Source organism: Bos grunniens, chromosome 25 (assembly GCF_055505025.1).
Source record: "Bos grunniens cultivar Pamir isolate PY7600 chromosome 25, Bosgru_T2T1.0, whole genome shotgun sequence".
Classification (NCBI taxonomy): domain Eukaryota; kingdom Metazoa; phylum Chordata; class Mammalia; order Artiodactyla; family Bovidae; genus Bos; species Bos grunniens.
Window position 1 is genome coordinate 9,777,998 of NC_141189.1, and position 19,791 is coordinate 9,797,788.

The following is a 19,791-nucleotide window of genomic DNA, read 5'->3' on the forward strand; positions in this document are numbered from 1 at the left end:
ACAGCCTCACTCTGACTCTCAGAGCCCACTTGTCTTTCCTAGTGTAAGATGCTCAGTCATGTCCGTGAATTCTCCTGGACAGAATACTGGAGTGGGTAGCCTCCCCCTTCTCCAGGGGATCTTCCCAACCCATGAATCGAACCCAGGTCTCCTGCATTGCAGGCAGATTATTTCACAGCTGAGCCACCAGGGAATCCCTGTCTTTTCTAACCACGCACTTAATAGTGTCAGAGACGGACGGTCATTCCACGCTGCTGGAGGCTGTAGGCTTAGGGAGAGCCTGGCCCACTGAGACCAAGTGGGCTCAGCTCAGACTGGACCGCTGGGTGACTGCGGTGGGCACAACTCCTCCCTGTCCTTAGATGATCCGGGTGGGCTCCTTAAAATGGCTGTTCTTACGTCGAAGGCAGGAGGCATTTCCTGTTCTTGTTCCCGCCCTGAGCCTCCGGCCTCATTTCCCCTGGGTAGAAAGGTGGTCCTCTGGATGCCAGAAATGTCCCCTGTCCCCGAGGACTGTGCTTGGGGCAGTGGCTCTGTCTTGCCCCTCAACCCTCTGGCAAGACCCCTTAGATCACCCCCAAGTCCTGTGGGACTGTCACCAGTCAAACCCAACTTGGGAGTGGAAGGACCATCCTTCCTGTCTCCCCTCACCTCCCAAGGGCTTCCCTGGTGGCTCAGATGGTAAAGAATCGGCCTGCAGTGCAGGAGACCCAATAGGATCCCTGGGTCAGGAAGACCCCTGGAGAAGGGAATGGCTACCTACTCCAGTCTTCTTGCCCAGAGAATCCCATGGACAGAGGAGCTGGGCAGGCTACAGTCCATAGGGTCACAAAGGGTCAGACACAACTGAGCGACTAAGCCTTAACGCTCACCTCCCAGGTGAGAGCTCTGCAGCGCCCTCTACTGGTGGGGCGACACCTGCAGGCTTCTAAATGGTTACCACTGAGCCTAAAGCAGGAATGATTTAAGGCAGGTATGGGGAGGATCGCTGGGCTTAAAATAGATCAGCAAATGGCCTAGCAGAAGTTGTCTGGGGAGGGGCAGGTCGGTTTGGCTGGGAGCGGCCAGCGGGTAGCGACCACCTAACCCCTTGTGACTCCCCGTCCCCCACCCCTTCCTCACGCTCTGGGAGGCAGTGACCTCATGCTACTCTCTAGCATAATATTTACCAACAGTGCTGCAATCGAGCCAGGCAGCTCAGCAATTATAATCATGTTATCATTATTGCTGATAATTCCGATCATAAGCATAAATTATAAACAGGAGCAGGGCCCCGCGGGAGGCGCAGGGAGGCAGGGACACCTCTGAGCCAGGGCGTGTGGGAGCTCAGATTGGCCTTCCTCCCCACTCACCCACTCCTCTCTCGTTTCTGGCCAAGGCCGAGGATCCCCTCCGTAGCCTGGCCCTGTGGTACTGGTCGCTGCAAGTGGCCCTTTCCCGCCAGGGTCCCCGACCATCCTGGCCACCTCACTCCAAGCCCCACTTTGTCTCCCAGAAACTATTACAGTGCAATTATTACAGAGACGGTTGTTCCAAATTGATCTTTCAGTTACTCCACAGCTGCAACCATGGAGACGGCCCCAGCTCAATTACATGCCTCTCTCTGTTCTTGAAAGATTCCAGCGGAGGAGAGTCGGAGGAGGAGGCAGAGAGCAGAGACGGCAGAGACCGAGGTGCAAGGAGAGCTGCAGAGAGCAAGAGACACGAGGACCCCCAGAGACAGAGAGAGACAGAGACACAGAGACGCAGAGACAGAGAGAAACGACTGACCCCAGGAGAGCTGGGAGAGACACAGGCTCGGGGAGAGACAGAGAGGCCAGGGAGCATCCCACGAAGGAGCGATGCGCACAGAGATGGACACAGAGGCAGAGAGAGATGGAGATGATGAGGGAGAAGGAGAGACTGAGGCCAGGGCAGGCACAGGACGTAGAAACAGACTCACACGCACATTTTGCTGGAGAGAACTTCACGAAAAGACAGCAACGAACAGACGGAGAGTGAGCGAGAGCGCGAGAGAGAGAAAAGACCAGCAAGTCACGTAACAACACACAGATGAGACCCTTTTCATTCATTCATTCAGCGAACGTTTGTAGAGCTCTACAGTGGCAGCTTGGGTGTGGGGGACCCCGGAGGCACACCAGGACCCTCCCCACGTCCACCCTCACATGAGTTTAATGGGTGAATCAGGCAGGGCTCCAACCATTACTCACCCAACGTACAATCCCAACTGGAGCCAGGGCTCAGAGTTTCCCTTTGCTCTTTCCTGAGGGGCTCCGAGAGCCTTGGTGGGGTGGGGCCCAGGTCAGTGCGGTTAGGAAGACTGAGATCTAGAGGAGGGCGAGCTGACCTGGTGGGGCAGGCAGGGCGCTGGGTTTAGAAGGACTGTGTGTGCAAATACCCAGATGCACGCGCTGATGCACAAGCAAAGACTTGGCTTCAAGGCCTGGACCAGACCTCCCCCCGGAGGAGGGGGCGGTATGGAAGGGTGGTGGGCGAGACAGGGAGACCCTGTGTGATGCCTTTTCCTGGAGTTGAGGGGATGCAGCAGAAAATCCTGGGGCAAAAAGGACTATTTTAGCACCTGCTGAGGCCCTGGACCAGTGGGCCCATGGAGTGGAGGCCAGAGGGGGCTGTGCTCTTGGTTCATTATTTCCCATAGGGCCGAAGGACACGGCCTCAGCAACCCATTCCTCTTCAGGCTGAGCTGGGTGACCCTCTGGCTCCAGTGCCCAGGGCCGCTTCATTGCTTCACAGCCCACACTGTGCTCATGCCTGGCCCAGAGCTCCCAGGGGCCGGTGGCAACTGGGTCTACAGGATGCCTGCTACACGGAGGGTGTTTTCGTGTGGAATCCCCCATCACAGGCCTGATATGGCCCAACCAGATGTCAGGCCTGCCTGGCTGCTGGCCTGGGCACTGGCAGCCTGTGACAGAGGAGCCAGTGCGGAGTGCCATGTGGCACAAGGGACGTGGCTCTGGACTGGAACCGACGGGCTGAGAGTGGTTAAACCACAGATGCCGGAGCCCAGACGACCCTTCAGTTTAGTTCAGTTCAGTTGCTCAGTCATGTCTGACTCTTTGCAACCCCATGGACTGCAGCACGCCAGGCCTCTCTGTCCATCACCAACTCCCGGAGTTTACTCAAACTCATGTCCTTTGGGTCGGTGACGCCATCCAACCATATCATCTTCTGTCATCCCCTTCTCCTCCTGCCTTCAATGTTTCCCAGCATCAGGGTCTTTTCAAATGAGTCAGATCTTTGCATCAGGTGGCCAAAGTATGGGAGTCATTGGAAGGACTATTCAGGACTGATTTCCTTTAGGATGGACTGGTTGGATCTCCTTGCTGTCCAAGGGATTCTCAAGAGTCTTCTCCAACACCACAATTCCAAAGCAAAAGACAACCCTTGGAGAACATGAAAGCTGCTGCTGCTGCTAAGTCGCTTCAGTCGTGTCTGACTCTGTGCAACCCCATAGACGGCAGCCCACCAGGCTCCCCCGTCCCTGGGATTCTCCAGGCAAGAACACTGGAGTGGGTTGCCATTTCCTTCTCCAATGCATGAAAGTGAAAAGTGAAAGTCGCTCAGCCGTGTCCGACTCTTAGTGACCCCATGGACTGCAGCCTACCAAGCTCCTCCATCCATGTGATTTTCCAGGCAAGAGTACTGGAGTTGGGTGCCATTGCCTTCTTCGACATGAAAGCTAGTGCTTCTGAAACTTGAATGTGTATCAGAAAGAGCTGGGGACTGGGTACTAAAGTACAAAATTCTGACCCCTCCAGTGTCTGAGCCAACCCACCTCTGGAAAAGGTCTAAGCCTGCGCTTTAAAAATATATATATTTATTTATTCATTTGGCTGCATCGGATCTTAGTCGTGGCGTGCGGGATCTTTGGCTGCAGTGCGCCGTCTTCTCTAGCTGTGGTGCGTGAGCACTAGAGCACTCGCAGTTGCGTTGCAACGGCTTAGGTGCCCCCACGGCTTGTGGGATCTCAGTTGCTCCATCAGGGATGGAACCCGAATCTCCTGCATTGGAAGGTGGATTCTTAACCACCAGGCCTCCAGGGAAGCCCCTGGACCTGCACTTTTAACAAGACTCAAGAGGGAAATTGAGGCCGAAGCCCCGCCATCCATCTGATCCGAGCTCAAACGGAAGATGCCACACACCAACCCCTAGTTCCAGCTGGTCCACTTGCCGCACCTGGGCCCGGCCCTTGTGTCAAGCACGGGCCTGGGGCTGAACTCACCGAAGGCCTTGGGCTGTGGTAGAAACCCCTTCTGCAGATGAGAAAACTGAAGCTTGGAGAGAAGAAACTACCCAAATGATGCAGCTGAGTTTCTGATCTTGCTGTGATCAAGACTTCCAGCGTGGGGTGGGGGTGGGGTGGAGAGCCCGTTGGCTGCTCAGAGTCCCTCTCCCCACTGCCCTCCATGGACACGTGCGCAGAGCGGAAGTCCCCCTGAAGCTTTTCTACTGACTTTGCTCTTTTCCTATAGTGTGTGGGGAAGTTGCTTTGAAGTGTGTTTTCCCCTTGTTTTTTCCTCTTCTGGCCCTGAAGTTGTTCTAAATCTTCACTAATTTATAACTCTAAATTTGCTTAGCAGAGCAGCGGCCTGGTACTGCTGTTTCCTGCTGGGGGTCGAGGTCTGGGTGGGGTGGGGAGGCTGGCAGGCCAGGACCTAAGAAGCAGGGGCCCGTTGTGGGGGATGACACGAGGGGCAAAGGCTTTGCACCCTCCTTGTTCCAGCTCCTTCAAATTGGGATCATGGAAGACTGGCTTCTGGGTGGGAGGGTGGAATGCTAAACTTGACCGTGTTTCTCAGGGACCTCCCTGAGCCTGTGTCTCCCATGGAATGGGCATGGTGGAAGATGTTCAGCACCGTGCCTGGCTTGCTGTGGGCTTCCCAGGTGGTCCTAGTGGTAAAGAACCTGCCTACTCATGTAGGCATTATAAAAGATGCGGGTTCGATTCCTGGGTCAGGAAGATTCCCTGGAGGAGGGCATGGCAACCCGCTCCAGGATTCTTGCCTGGAGAATCCCATGGAGGGGCCTGGAGGGCTGTATAGGTCGCAAAGCGTCAGACATGACTGCAACGACTTAGCGCACATACCGGCTTCCAGTAAGCATTCAGTAAATCAAAGTTACTGGTTTCTGTTTTTGTTTTTTTTGGTTTACAGGATCTTGGGTCCCTGACCAGGGGTTGAACCCAGGCCCGTGGCAGTGAAAGCACGGAGTCCCAACCGCTGGATTGCCAGTATAAGTGTGAAATCGACACTGATTTCAAAGACTTTGTTACAAGAAAAAGAATAAAAAATGTCTCCAAAAAAAGTCTCAATTTTAAAAAATATTATTACATGTTGAAATGAACACATTTTGGGTTGTCATTGTTGTTTAGTTGCTAAGTCATGTCTGACTCTGCGACCCCATGGACTGTAGCCCACCAGGCTCCTCAGTCCATGGAATTCTCCAGGCAAGAATACTCGAGTGGGTTGCCATTTCCTTCTTCCAGGGATCTTCCCGACCCAGGGATCGAACTCTCATCTCCTGCATTGGCAGGCAGATTCTTTATCACTGAGCCACCGGGAATCACTGGGTTAAATCAAATATATGACTAAAATGAATTTCACCTAGTTCTTTTATTCTTTTAACGCAGCTACTAGGAAATTTAAAATTTCCTCCGGGGTGTGTGTTTGTGGCTCACGTCCTATTTCTGTTGGCCTGGGCTGCCATAGACTATACACCAGAGCCAAACCCTGGGGCCTAGGAGCTGGGGTTGCAGATCTACCTGTTTGTGTTGTGAACAGAAGACTTCCTTGCATCCCAGGTGTCCATCCCAGCGTGCCAGGGTGCCTGAAATCCCAGGACTAGGGTTTTGCTTCTGGGGGTCTGTAAGATTCTAGTAGGTTCCTCTTCTGATCAGATGCCTCAGTGAGGGAAATGGTTTCTACTCTGAACAGTCTGGGTGAGCCAGGGAACAAAAATCTGGGAGGATGGGGCCCAGGCAGGGGATGAAGGGAGATCCCCGGAGGCCTGGGGAATGGTCCTTTGTCGGTGGAGGGGGTTGGAAATCTGGGTCACAAACTTGGGAACCTCAAGCAAGCCCATCACCAACCCTTTGTCCCTTCACAGCCCTCAAACCATCTGAGCACCCTAGCTGTGTGAGTGCTCAGTCGCTTCAGTTGTGTCCAACTCTTTGCGACCCTATGGACTGTAGCCTGCCAGGCTCCTCTGTCCATGGGATTCTCCAGGTAAAAATACTGAAGTGGGTTTCCATGGCCTCCTCCAAGGGATCTTGCTGACCCAGGGATCAAACCCACATCTGAATTTCCTCTGTCCCCTGCACTGCAGGCAGATTTTTTACTGCTGAGCCACAGCGGAAGCCCCCCTAGCTGGTAGGGATAACATTTAACATCTAGACTTACAGATTCTCTGCTCACCTTGCTTGCCCTTGGTTCATGGATCCTGCATGCTGCCTTGAAAGCACATTTCCATGCATTGAATCTCTTTTCCCTTTGGTTTCCAAGATGGAATAAGAGATAGGTGACTCTGAAGAGAAATTGGAGTAGTTAAATCCAGAAACCATTCAAGTCTCACTTTTAAAGGCTAAATAGTAATTATCAGATAAAACCATCATCCTGGAAATCCAAAGAAAGCCAAGGAGATGGCAGAAAAGAATGGCAGGTGGGGGACTGGGAGACCTTGAAGTCCACCCTGTCACTCACCGCAGGGCTGCTGTGGTCAGTGCTGCCCGGCTCGGTACTGAGGGATGCTTACCTGTATGATGAGGGCGTTGGGCTCACCGTCCTCACCTTTGATCCCTGTAGTCACATCCAGGGCAGCCAAGCCCCTGGCTTCCTCTGGGCTTGCCCCAGTGTCAAAGAAGATGGAGATGGTTGGGCTGACCTTCTATCCACATCCCCTCCTACCCCAGAGAGTCTCCATTTCAAGGAACAAGGAGCCAGAAGTGGCCCAGAATGATGGGAAAGGAAACTGTGCAAGAAGGCAGGGATCCAGGCTGGGCCCAAACCCCAGGGGAGCAGAGGGCAGAGTTCACACGGCAGTTCACTCTGGTGGCCTGTCTGCTGGTCAGAGACCCTGCACCACACATGCTGGGCCTGGGAGCTCCTGGGCTAATGGGGGGACAGGATGCCCAGACCCCCTGTCACTTCCACACATGACCCACCGTTCTATATTCCCATCTGTGAAAAGCAGGCCCACCTGGTTAAGTGAAAGAAAGTGTAGAAGGGCCTTGTAATGAGAGTAGTCTTGGGGGTTTTTTTGTTGTTGCTTTTTAAAGATTTTTTGATGTGGACCATTTTAATGGTCTTTACTGAATTTGTTACAATATTGCTTCTATTTTCTGTTTTGGTTTTTTGGCCAGGAGGCATATGGGATCTCAGCTCCTTGACCAGGGATCGAACCTGGTGAAGGTGAAGTCTTAACCATTGGACCGCCAAGGAAGTCCCAACTCTGTGGCTGTGATGGAGTTAGGAGGAAGGAGGAGAGACGAACCTCGGTTTCCACATCTACATACATAGAAGGGGGACCTGACAGGGCAAGGATGGGGTAGGGCCAGGGCAAATGAGCTTCATAAAGCTGGCAGGAGACGTTCCTGTAGGTGGGAGGTAGCCACTGGCAAGGACTTCTCAAACAAACTCCCCTCTCTGCTTAAACAGCTGTTGCTGCCCTTCCCAGGAGAAGGAATTGAACTTGACAGAAATGTGAATGTCCATGACCTTGTCCTTAGAATCCCACCTCCTCATGAAGAACAGTTCAGCAAAAACTCCAAGTCTGACTTTGCCCCTAGATGAAACCAACAAATTTTAAAAATGAGAACTGTCTTTGGAAATTTCCTGGCAGTCCAGGGGTTAAGACTCTGCGCTTCCACTGCAGGGGGTACCAGTTTGATCCCTTGTCAGGGAACTGAGATCCTGCAAACTGATGGTGCTGTCAAAAAAAGAAAAAGAGGGGGAATCGCCCTTTACTGAGCACCTACTACACACCAGCCTCTTTGATAAACTTTTCCTGTATAATATGTCATTAACCCTCATAGCAATCATATGAAGAAAGGACTCCCTTGGCTCCATTTTACAGGTGAGGAAGCTGAGGCCCAGAGAGGGCAACCGACTGGGCCTAGGTCACATGGCCAGTGAATGTGGAGCCAGCGGTCATACCCCAGTCACACCCAACTGAGTGGGACCTGGACATGGTAGGCCAAGGCCTTCTGCTGTATCACACTGCCCCCAGTCTCGGCCTGGGTGAGCTTGGGGGCAGGCAGGCTGTTGCCCCTGGGAGGAGGAGCCCAGAGGCCAGAGGCAGGAGGGCACCTTTCCCTCCCAGCGCTCCACTTACATGTCCGCCGCTCCCGATTCTGCCTGCAGAGGGCAGTCCTGAGCATGCACCGGGCTTCAGTTCCTTTAAGCCCTGGGGTCCAGAGGCTTCTGGCACTCTGTTCCTGGACTTCAGGTCCAGGAACCGTTCTGTCCAGAAACCAACAGCCCAACCAGCCAGCCCTTCCTTCCTGGGACCAGCTTCCCCCAGCTGGGCGCACTGAAGCCATGCCTAACCCCCAAATCCTCATGGTAATGGAGGGAGCATAAGTCAGTGGGACAAACAAGGGCTAAGGAACCAGACGCAGCAATGACACTCACATGCTGTATGTCCGGAAACAATCACTTCAGCATATTGTGAAACGAGGCCAATAGGACAGCCCTTGCAGGGTTCAGGTCAGGAACAGACACCTAGGTAACATGCCTAGTAGACCCTTAACTAGCAAGCCCTTTGAAAGATTGTTGCTGAACCACGAGAAGACGCTGGGATTCTTGGCCTCCGGAGGAGAGGAATTTAATCCGGGGCCAGAGATGAGGCTTGATCGCTCAGAGCTTTTGTGTAATAAAGTTTTATTAAAGCATAAAGGACATAGAGAAAGCTTCTGACATAGGCATCAGAAGGGGGCAGAAAGAGTATCCCCTTGCTAGTGTTAACAGTGGAGTAACATACTCTTCAATGAATCAAAAGAATGTCTGGAGGTTGTAAAGACCTCACCAGACCTACTCCCATAATTTACATTTTAAGATAACAGGATTAGCCAGAAGGTTTAATCCAGAGTCTGTCCTCAGGCAGGATACTTTATTGTTATATAATCCTTGTAAAGACCTCACCAGACCTACTCCCATAATTTACATTTTAAGATAACAGGTTCAGCCAGAAGGTTTAATCCAAAGACTGTCCTCAGGCAGGATACATTATTGTTATATAACCCTAAGGAATGTAGAGAGAAAAAAAAGTTTGTCCTTTCTTCCTCCTTGAGAATTCCAGACCCCTCTCTCCTTGGGGACCCCTAGACTTCTTATCAACCTGCCTAGGAAGTGACTCTCTCACCATCATCACTGTTATCCATCGAGGCAACTCTGTGGTTGACTCAGGGGCTGCGGGAAGGGGAGAAAACCGAGGCTCTGAGGAGTGAACTGCCTTGCCCAAGGGCACAGGTGGTAAGAGGAAGAGCCAGGATTTGAGCCCACACGGTTAGGCTCCAGACCCTGGCCCTTCCCCTTAGACACTCTGCCACACCAGGGCCAGCACAGGGTGGATAGGGATGTGCATCTGAGGGGGACCACAAGACAGGGTGCCTCGAAGTGTCCCCAGGCGTCAGGGTGACAAGGGGGACGGCGGGTGTCCCCAGGAGGGCAGGGGTGACGTGGGATGGAGGGGTGTCTGTGGCCTCATTCCCAATCCCCTGCTATGGCCAATCCCCTCTGTGGGCAAAGTGTTCGGTGGGCACAAGAGCCCCTCTTGGCTTGGCTCTTATGGACTTCGCTGGTGGCTCAGACGGTAAAGCATCTGTCTACAATGCGGGAGACCCAGGTTCAATCCCTGGGTTGGGAAGATCTCCTGGAAAAGAAAATGGCAACCCACTCCAGTATTCTTGCCTGGAAAATCCCAAGGACGGAGGAGCCTGGTGGGCTACAGTCTGCGGGATCGCAAAGAGTCGAACACGACTGAGCGACTTTACTTTCTTTTACTTTGGGTTGGGCACAGTGGATATGGGCCTGCCAGGGAGAAGCTCTATCTGGTGGGCTGGCCAGGGGGAAACCAGACCAGCCAAGGTCAGCCTTTACCAAGAGCCAGTTGTGTGCCCAGAAGGGCGGGTGGGCTTTGCTAGGACCTAGTAGATTCTCAGTCTGGCTCTCTCCCTGTAGACCAGGTGCTCCCTGGGGTGGCGGCCTGCCTGTCCCCCTCCACAGTGTCCAGCATAGCCAGGGTCTAGCACAGGGCTCAGGACACTGTGGTGAATCTCCAGGCTCCTCCCAATGATTTAAGATGCATGCTCTGCAGAAGATGGGAGGTGTGCTTCTGACTCCGTAGGGAGGCTGGTATGGAGGGGAAGGGGGTGGCAGAAGCCTGGGTCCGGCGATCAGAAGGAGCGCTGACCAGACAAGATGGGACCTGGCATGTCCAATCGGATCAGCTGCGACCTTGGGCTTGTCCTGCTTTCCTTCCCATCCCAGGGGACAAAGGCTGAAAGAAGCACCCGGGCCATGCCACGGGGGGAAATAACCTGGGCACGGCAGAGGTGACCAGCCGCTGCCACTTCAGTTTCCCCAGCGCGCGGGCCCCGGCGTCTCCGGGGATCCTCCCGGCGCCCGCTGAGTGACCTTGACCCTCCGGGCCCGGCTCCTGCGCCCCGGGCGGGAGTGGGGGGGGTGGTCTCCGGGGACGAGTCCTGGCTTTCTAATCCGTCGGGGCGGCAGGGCGCTGAGGAGGCGGAGGGGCGCCGCGGGCAGCCAGGGGGCGCCGGGGCCGCCCCTCCCGCGGACCCCCCTGGCGGCGGGCGCTGGGGCGGCGCGCGCTCGGGGCGCCCGGCGCGGGGCGGGGGGCGCGGCGCTCCCCCCGCGGTGCCCAGGCCGGGGCGCGGGGCGGGCTAATCCCGTATGTAAATGGCAGCCAATGGAGGGTGGTGTTGCGCGGGGCTGGGATTAGGGCCGGGGCGAATGGCTGGCAATCTTACTGGGATTACAGAACAAAGAGCCTCCCTGCGCTCCCGCTCTCGGCTCGGCTCCCCGCGCCGCGCCCCGCCCTCCGCCGCAGCCCGCGCCGGGGGTGGGGGCCGCCGAGCGCCAGCCCCCCGGCCGGCCCGAGAGCCCCCGCCGGGCCCCCTCCCCGCCCCGCGCCCCGCTCGCCTCCCGCCCGCCCCCGCCGCCGCTCCGCGCCTCCCTCCGCCTCTCCTTCCCCCATTCTCCCGGATTAATTAAGGAGGCAGCGGCAGGAGGCTGAGTCCTGGCCGCGGGCCGGGGCCGGGGCGCCGCTGGCAGGAGCGCTTGAGGATCCTCCAAGGTAGGAGAAACTTTTGCGGGGGGTGGAGGGGAGGGCGGGCGCCGAGGCCCTTCTCCCCTTCTCCTCCCACCCTCGGGGGGGGGCCGCCCCTCCCCCTCCAGGTGTTCCAGAATCTGGGTCCGGCTTTTGGGTGCCTCGGGAGGCACGTGACCGGGATTATAATTCGGGCCGGGGGCGGGGAGGGACGGCTGCCCCCACCTGCCGAGAGGGGGAGCCGGGAGCTGTCACCGCCGCCGCCCCCGCCCCCCCACCTCCGACTCCGGGGCCCTTCCGGAGGTGGGGGGCCACTCCGGACGGGCAGCGGGCGCCCGCAGGCTGCTGCAGTTGGCGAATGAGGTCAGTTGTGCTACCCGGGCGGCGGCGGGCGCCAGTGTGGGAGCTGAGGGGGGCTGGGCAGGCCGCGGCCCCCGCCCCCCCAACTCTCCCCCACCTCCGCCTTGCTGGGGCCGAGCAGATCTCCTGGCCGGTGCCCCCCCAACCCACTCACAGGCTGAGTTCCATACAGCCAGTACTGCTCCAACACAGTGGTTCCTGCTGGGGTCCCTGGGGAGGGGGGCTGGCCTGAGTGGTGGCCGCTGGGCTCCTGATCGAGTGCAAGGGAAGGAGGCTCAGAGGATGGCAGTAGGAGGTCACAAAGGTTTCAGAGGAGCAAGTTGGGGATGCCCTGTCTGTGGGTGGTCTCTGAGTTCCCGCAGATGGGTGGGGAGGCCCCTGGAGCCGGCTAGATGCCTCCCACCACCACCACCACCATCCTGAGTCTCTGGGAATGAAGGGTCCTGGGTGCCCCAGCCTGTGGCCAGGAAGAGGGAAGGTTCCCTGGCCTGGGCCCAGGATAGAGGGGGACCGTGCCTCTGAGAGTTCTGCCCTCCTGGCCTTGCTGGAGAGGGGCTCAAGCCCTGGACATCTGGCCCTGTGACCCAGGCTCCCAGGACTAGACCTGAGGTGGGAGGCTCCTGGGTCCCGGTCACAGCCCGAGTGAGGGGGCCCGGCATGTAGGGGTCCCCTCGCCAGGTCACGCATGGAGTATGCTGCTGATGAGGTGGGCAGGCCCGGACAGCTTCTCGAGGAGTGGGCATTTGCGGGGGCTCCTCTTCCTGCTCACAGCAGAAGGAAGGGGTGGCCAGAAGCCGCCCCGACCCCGCTGGCCCTCGTCTCCCTCATGTGTTGGGTTGCACCCCTGGGGGGGACTGCTGCCCCCCGCTACTGACCCGGGGCCTCGGGACTGGGGAGGTGCCTTGGAGCAACCCATTTATTTCAGCAGCGTCATTCCCAAAGGGAAAGGGCATAAGCATCGATTATTTATTCAGCGAGAGAGGGAGGCAGTGGTGGCAGGCAGGCTGGTGGCTGCTGGCAGGGAGGGGCCGGGCACAAGGGCAGCAAGGATGGGCGCCGTCAGGTCAGGAGCGGGGGCCCAGGAGGGTGGAAGTCACCCTCTGCCTTCTTCTGAACAGAGACCTGTGGACCCAAGGGACAGGCCTGGCCGCGAGAGGACGGGATGTCAGAAGCCCCAACCTGCTTTGGGGATGTGGGGAGCTTCAGACCACACCCCATCCCGTAGCCTGCTCTGAGGGTGACCTAGAAAGTTGTAGCTCTGACTCAGAGGGTCCCAGAGGACCCCAGCGGAGGAGACGTGGGTGCCGGCTCGGTCAAAATGTGGGAGGACCTGGGGAGAAAGGTTGCAAAACTGGGTCTGGAAGATAGCACTGGAGGGGCAGGCTTAACCTACTTAGGAGGACTGTTTTCTGGATGCTGGAGGAAGGGTCATGTATTTGCAAGTGTGCTTCATTTGTTCATTTCAGGCAGCCTCTGCGAGCTGCCAGTTGTCGGTATCTGATGCTTGCAAATAGTCGGGAAGGCAGACGTCACGATAGGGGTCCGGGAGGCACCTGTTTGTGTAGCCTCCCCGTCTCCCCGACAGCCGGGGTGTCCCCAGTTTGGTAACGGCCTGTTGTTGGAGACCCCAGGTGATGTGGTGGGTGACAGCTTGGGGCTCTTGTGTCCTCAGCCTGACCTTGGAACCAAAGACCGTATCTGCCGGTCCATCTTCATTCTGGGTTCTGGTTCGAGTCCTCCGGCTCTCCTCTGGCCCCCCACTGCCTCCTGGGCCCACTCTTTGAAAACTGCACCTTTCCTGAAAGGTCTTTGCTCCTGCTATTCCTCTAAACCTCAGGGCTTCCTCCCACCTGAGGGGGCGGGACTTCCTTGAATGGCCCTCCCTGCTTAGGATGAAGGTGGGTAGGGGCTGTAGAATTTGCCTTTCTCCCGTTCTCTGTCAGGACTCAGCTGGCTCTCCTGTCCTTGGGCTGGAAACCTGCCCAGGAACGTCCCCAGGACTGGCCAAGGTGCTACCTCTGTGTCCCCATGACATCCTGTCCTTCCCCATCCCTGTATTGATCTCACTTGAGAGTTACACGTCCCCGATTGTACTGGGGATTGGACGGGGACCGAGGCTTGCTTTTGGTTGCATGGTGCCCCGGGCTGCTGTTCAGTCGCTAAGTCGGTGTCTGACGCTGTGACCCCACGGACTGCAGCACTGCCAAGCTCCCCTCTCCTCCACCGTCTCCCGGAGTTTGCTCAGATTCATGTGCGTTGAATCAGTGACACTAACCATCTCATCCTCTGCCACTCCCTTCTCTTTTTGCCTTCACTCTTTCCCGGCATCAGGGTGTTTTCCAATGAGTCGGCTTTTCGCATCAGGTGGCCAAAGTGTTGGAGCTCCAGGGCTGCTCCCCAAATACTTACTGAGTGAATGAATGAATGAATGAATGAAATCTTGCCCCAGGGTCTGAATAGTTAAGCAGGCTCTCTCGTGTTGTTCCTGAATTCCCATCTCTGGGGTAGGTCCCCACAATGGTGGGAAGTTTCCCTAAGCTTCCTGTCCCACATCCTCTGGGAGGTTCCTCCCCGCACTACCCCAGACCTGAGCCTGGGGCTCTGCTCCCTGAGTGTCATCCATGCAGTTTCTCTGGGTCCATGCCATCTGTGGGCATCTCTTTGATGCTCAGCAACCAGGGACACAGCCACGTTCCTTGGGACAGACCAGCAGTGTGCGCCCAGCTCCGGGGGGCCTGTGGAGGCCTTGGGGGGCCTGTGGAGGCCTCGGGGGGCACCGGGAACAGGACCTGTAGGGTTAATTCACTAGTCCTGGCCAGCAGAGTGGGACTGAGGACCTAGGGCTCAGGATCTCCTGGGGGTGTGTGTGGGGCCCGTGAGATACAAACGCTTATGGAGACCGGAAGGTGGAAGGATTGTTTTCTGTGGGAGAGATGAAGGAGGGGGACCTGGTCAGAACACAGAGGCGGGTCACCCCGTTGGTGACAGGGTGACAAGAGAGACTCCTGGGTATAAGTGTTGAGTTGCCCAGCTGAGTCCCAAGGGGAGCCAACCTCGATGGGCACCCAGGTTCCTCACTGGCAGGGATGTCTGGCTGGGACCATCTCACTGGGGTCAATAGTTTGTCATTTCAAGTGGTTTTTTTGCATTTGTGGTTTTCCCACATAGCGTGTGGGATCTTAGTTTCCCGACCAGGGATCCGACCCTTGCTCTTTGCATTGAACACCCAGAGTCTTAACCACTGGACCTGCAGGGAACTCCTGATATTTTGTCCCTTCAGCTGCAGTGCCATGGGTTATGTCTGACGACCGCAAAGGGGCTCAGAGCCCTGGGGAGGATGGCATCCAGGGCACCGCCCTTCTTCACTTTGGGGTGGGTTAGGTGTCCTGAGTGAGCGGGGGGAGGCTGTGCTTTGTCCAGGCGCTGGCTGGGGGTGACCGCTGGGGTGTGTCAGGCCGGGAACAAAACTCTCATTCCAGACACCCTTCCTCTTGGTCCCGAGCTGGGCCTGGCTGCCCCAGAGCTATTTGTGTGCCCACCTGTCTCCCTCCTTCAGGACCACCTGCTCCGGGTGGCCCGATTTAGCCAGTTAAAATAGGGATGTCCGGTTAAATTTGGATTTTGGTTAACTGACGGATAATTCGGTATGGGGGTTATGTGTATCTGTACTAAATCACTTCAGTCATGTCTGAGTGTTTGTGAGCCTATGGATCATAGCCTGCCAGGCTCCTCTTGTCCATGGGATTCTCCAGGCAAGAATACTGGAGTGGGTTGCCATGCCCTCCTCCAGGGGATCTTCCCAACCCAGGGATTGAACTCGTGTCTCTTACATCTCCTACATTGGCTCCTCCTGGGAAGCCTGTGGGGATTATAAATGACACTACAGATTTACTTGTTTAGCTGAAGTGTAGACTGAACTGGAGATCTTGTGTTTCATCTGGTAACTCTGCCCCTGCAGCCTCTGGGCAGTGAGACGATTGAGGTCGGGGGGACTCGGGTGTGGTTGGGGCCTAGGCCGGGGTCAGGATTCAACCTGCGGCTCCGGGGATGATCTAGAGTGAGATTGAATCAGGTGGTGCTGTGTGTGATTTCCTCAGTTCTCCAGTCTGGGGTTCAAGCATCCAGATCTATTAGACCTGGGTGGTGTGGCAGGGGGAGCTCAGGGAACCCCAGTCTGGGAGGCCTTGTGTTTCAGAATCTTCTGTGCCACTGTGGTCCATGCTGCTGCTGCTGCTGCTGCTAAGTCGCTTCAGTCGTGTCCGACTCTGTGTGACCCCTTAGACACAGCCGACCAGGCTCCTCTGTCCACAGGATTCTCTAGGCAAGAGTACTGAAGTGGGGTGCTGTTTCCTTCTCCAGAACTGTGGTCCATACGGGGTATTAAGAGGAGTTTGCTATGTAGCACAGGGAACTCTGCTGAGCGTTACATGGCAGCCTAGATGGGAGGGGAGTTTGAGAAAGAATGGATGCACCTCTGTGTGCGGCTGAATCACTTTGCTGTACACCGAGGCTAACACGGCATTGTTAATCAACATCGACCCCATGGACGTGAGTTTGAGCAAGCTCCGGGAGATGGTGAAGGACAGGGAGGCCTGGCATGCTGTAGTCCATGGGGTCGTGAAGAGTTGGGCGCACCTTAGTGACTGAACAACAACTCCAATATTAAATAAAAAGTTTGAAGAAAGAGAGTTTGTTGGGAGGAGCAGGAACTTGCTGGGGACACCCTCTCAGACACCAAATTAGGATTTGTGGTCCCAAGATTCACAGAGCCAACCCCCAGCACTGGGGGCTGTTTCTCTGATGCTCCCCCGTTGAGGCTGGGGTTATTGTCTCTGGGGGGGGCCCCTGCCACCTGTCTGGGCTGTGTGCTCATACATAAGATGGCAGTGATGCCCCCGCTTCTGTTGAAGCCCCAGGCTGGCCCTGTGGGTTGGACCGGGAGCTTGGTGGTACATGCTGGGGGCTCTCCATTGAGGTGGGTGGGTCACCCCAGTGCAGGTCTGAAGTGGGGATGGGGTAGGAAGCTGGATGTGAGAGGCCCCAGCCTGAGGGGTTGGGGTCCTGGGCAGCTTGTAGATGCCTGGCCAGGCTGTGTGGCTGGGGGAGGAGGGCCAGCTCTGAGCTGGGGACAGCCAGGGCCATGTCCCTTCCTGGCCTGCAGCTAGAAGAGACCCTCCAGGCTGCTTCTCTCCTGGAGGCTTGGGCAGGGCCAGGCCTGTTTGCTGGTGGGGTCTCAAGGTACGTTTTCCGACGCCTGGCAAAACTACTACCATATGGGGTGTGTGTATCTGTCCATCCGTTCATCGGTCTCTCCGAAGGCTGGTGAGAAACTTGCAAAAGCATATAGCTCAGGTCCTGGCATTGAGCCCCAGGCTAGCACATAGGAAGGGCTCACCCCACGTGTTACCATATATATTGTTGAGGGGTGAGGAATAGCTGGTGAAAGGCCCAGGTCTCAAGTGTGCCGTCCAAGGAGCTTGACCAGTGTCTGCATTCACATCGCCCAGCGCCTGTCAAGACATGGAACATTCCATCACCCCCCAAAAGTCCCCTCAAGCCTGTACACAGTCAGCTCGCTCCTTTTTGCCAGCCCCTGGCAACCACTGGTATGCAGCCCACGTCTAGCTTCTTTCACTCTGCATGATGCCTGGTCCGGGCACCTGGAACTGCTTTTTGGTGACTGAGTAGTATTCCACAGCACGGTTGGAGCACAGAGCCCTGCTGCTCTCGTGACGGAGATCAGGCCCTCCCAGCTTGCCGAGCCCTTACCTGGCTTGGGGCCGCCCAGTGGAAGGCACGCCTTTTCCATCGTGTTCACAGAAGTACCCCGTCTCTGTCCCCACCTCCACTGAGAGCCGACCCTGAGCCAGGATCGCTGCACCTCTGTGTCCGCAGAGCTGGAATTTCATCCTCCGTTTCTGGTGACTTGCACAGACGGGAGGCTCCTGATGAAATTACACCTGCCTGAGGCCGCCCTCAGGGCTGCGGTCCTCCACCCGCCCGTAGTGCAGGTGGGCTCCGGGAACAGCGGATGCTCTGGGTGGGGGCAGAGGGCAGGCCTGGAGGTGTCTCAGCCATCTCCATGTGCCCCCCTCCCCGAGGAGCCTGGGAGTCCCTGGCCATGAGTCCCTGATCTCCACTTCTGTGGCTGTATGGTTTGGGATACATATTCTGTGTTTTCCTGAAACAAGGGGGTAGGGAAGGAGGGCAAACGGGAGCATGATTTAGGGTCAAACAATGGGGCTGTGCAGGAGACCCCGGTTCGATTCCTGGGTCGAGAAAATCCCTTGAAGAAGGGATAGGCTACCCACTCCAGTATTCTTGGGCTTCCCTGGTGGCTCAGCTGATAAAGAATCCGCCTGCAATGCGGGAGACCTGGGTTTGAACCCTGGGTTGGGAAGATCCCCTGGAAGAGGAAAGGCTACCTACTCCAGTATTCTGGCCTGGAGAATTCCACAGACTGTATAGTCCACGGGCATGCAAAGAGTTGGACACGACTAAGCGACTTTCACTTTCACTTCACTTTCACTTTCAACCGGGCTGTGTGACCTCCAGTGAGCTACACTGTGTCTCTGTGCTTTGGCGTGGTCATCTGTGAACAAGAGAACAGCATGTGGTTTCCAGGGCGAGTGTGAGAGTCAGCTGGGGTCCCACAAACCCCTGGACTTCCCCAGAGCCCTGGAGGGCACGAGACCCCATCCAGGGGACAGAGGTGGGGCCGTGTGGGCCTCCAGTGACCGGTGTCCACCTCTGCTCTGGGGCCACTTCTGTTCGAGTTACCTGTTGAAAAGTTTGAAAAATTCAGTTTCAAAAAACTGAAATTGCTCAGTCGCATCCAATTCTTTGTGACCCCATGGACTGCCCGCCAGGCCTCTCTGTCCATGGGATTCTCCAGGCAAGAATACTGGAGTGGGTTGCTATTTCCTCCTCCAGGAGATCTTCCCGACCCAGGTGAAGAGTTACCTGTCAGGGCCCTAAAGAAAACTTGGTTGACAAACAGCTGAGGTCCATGGCTGGCCGTGGCTGCTCTCCTGCATGTGCACATGGGCAGCGGCGCTGAGACTGAGGTCCATGGCTGGCCGTGGCCGCTCTCCTGCATGTGCGCATGGGCAGCGGCGCTGAGACTGAGGTCCATGGCTGGCCGTGGCCGCTCTCCTGCATGTGCGCATGGGCAGCGGCGCTGAGACTGAGGTCCATGGCTGGCCGTGGCTGCTCTCCTGAATGTGCGCATGGGCAGCAGCGCCGAGACTCTGGTTGGTCACAGACTAGTCAGGCCGATTCCAGGTCTGCTGCCTACCCACTGTGCGTGGCTTGGACGGCTGCATAACCGGCCAAGCCTCAGTTTGTCCCTCTAGGGAGTGGACACAGCTCTGCCTGTGGGCTCACGAATGGCAGCACCTGAGTGAAGCAAGTACCCAGTAGGCCCTTGGGGGTGTGCCAGGGGTTATGGCTTCCTAAGGGAACGGAGCACCGTGGGAGGCAGCAGCATGAGATTGGAGGTTTTAACGTCGTTTCTTGTGAGGATCGTGGACTTTTCCTGATGAGCTGGCTGCCCTCGCCTTTCTGCCATTGCCCCCTCCCCCGTGTCCTCAAAGGCCAGAGGCACCCTTGGGCTGTACTTGGTGGAGGGCCTGTGCAGAAGGGCTCTCAGGTGCCCCTGGGTGGCTCCCTGGAGCAGGCAGGACCCCTGCCTGCCCACCCAGCCAGCCAGCTCCAAGGTGGTCCCTTCGGGCTCCAAGGGGGTCTTGTGATGAGGCCGGGTGGTGTTTCACGTTGATCCAGGAGCTGGTTTTTCAGGTGTGGCCACTTTCAGCAGAGAGGCCCAGCTCCGGAGAGGTAGGGCCTTTGGGACGGAGCTGGTTGCCCCTGTTCTCCACGGGTACCTGGCTTCCAGCTGGGGGTGCAGCCCTCCGGGCATGTGAGCTAACCACATCTTCCCTTTGATCCTGGTCCACCGCCCACCCGCCTGGGGCCAGTCACTGCCCGAGACACTCCGTTCTCAGCCCATCCGGGAGAGAGATGCTCTTGGTTGCCCTGGGTGGGAGACCAGTGCCCCTCCTTGGGGGTGGGCTCCTTTCGCTATGCCAGAGCTTCCCCGCTTTCCAGCAGGGTGCCTTTCAAACCAGA

General features: G+C 56.8%; 1 protein-coding gene across 17 annotated transcripts in view; it reads left to right on the forward strand.

Moving 5' to 3' along the window:
- The first annotated feature begins 11,022 nt into the window (after positions 1 to 11,022).
- The window catches only part of GTF2IRD1 (GTF2I repeat domain containing 1), a 125,789-nt gene continuing 117,020 nt past the window's right edge, over positions 11,023 to 19,791 (forward strand). For 5 of the 17 annotated variants that reach the window (XM_086374591.1, XM_086374589.1, XM_086374590.1 and 2 more), the window contains exon 1: positions 11,033 to 11,331. The gene's annotated coding sequence lies outside the window, so the exon portion shown is untranslated. Of the gene's footprint in view, positions 11,332 to 19,791 lie in introns of all 17 variants that reach the window. The other 12 variants (XM_086374605.1, XM_086374607.1, XM_086374603.1 and 9 more) reach the window with 9 other exon arrangements.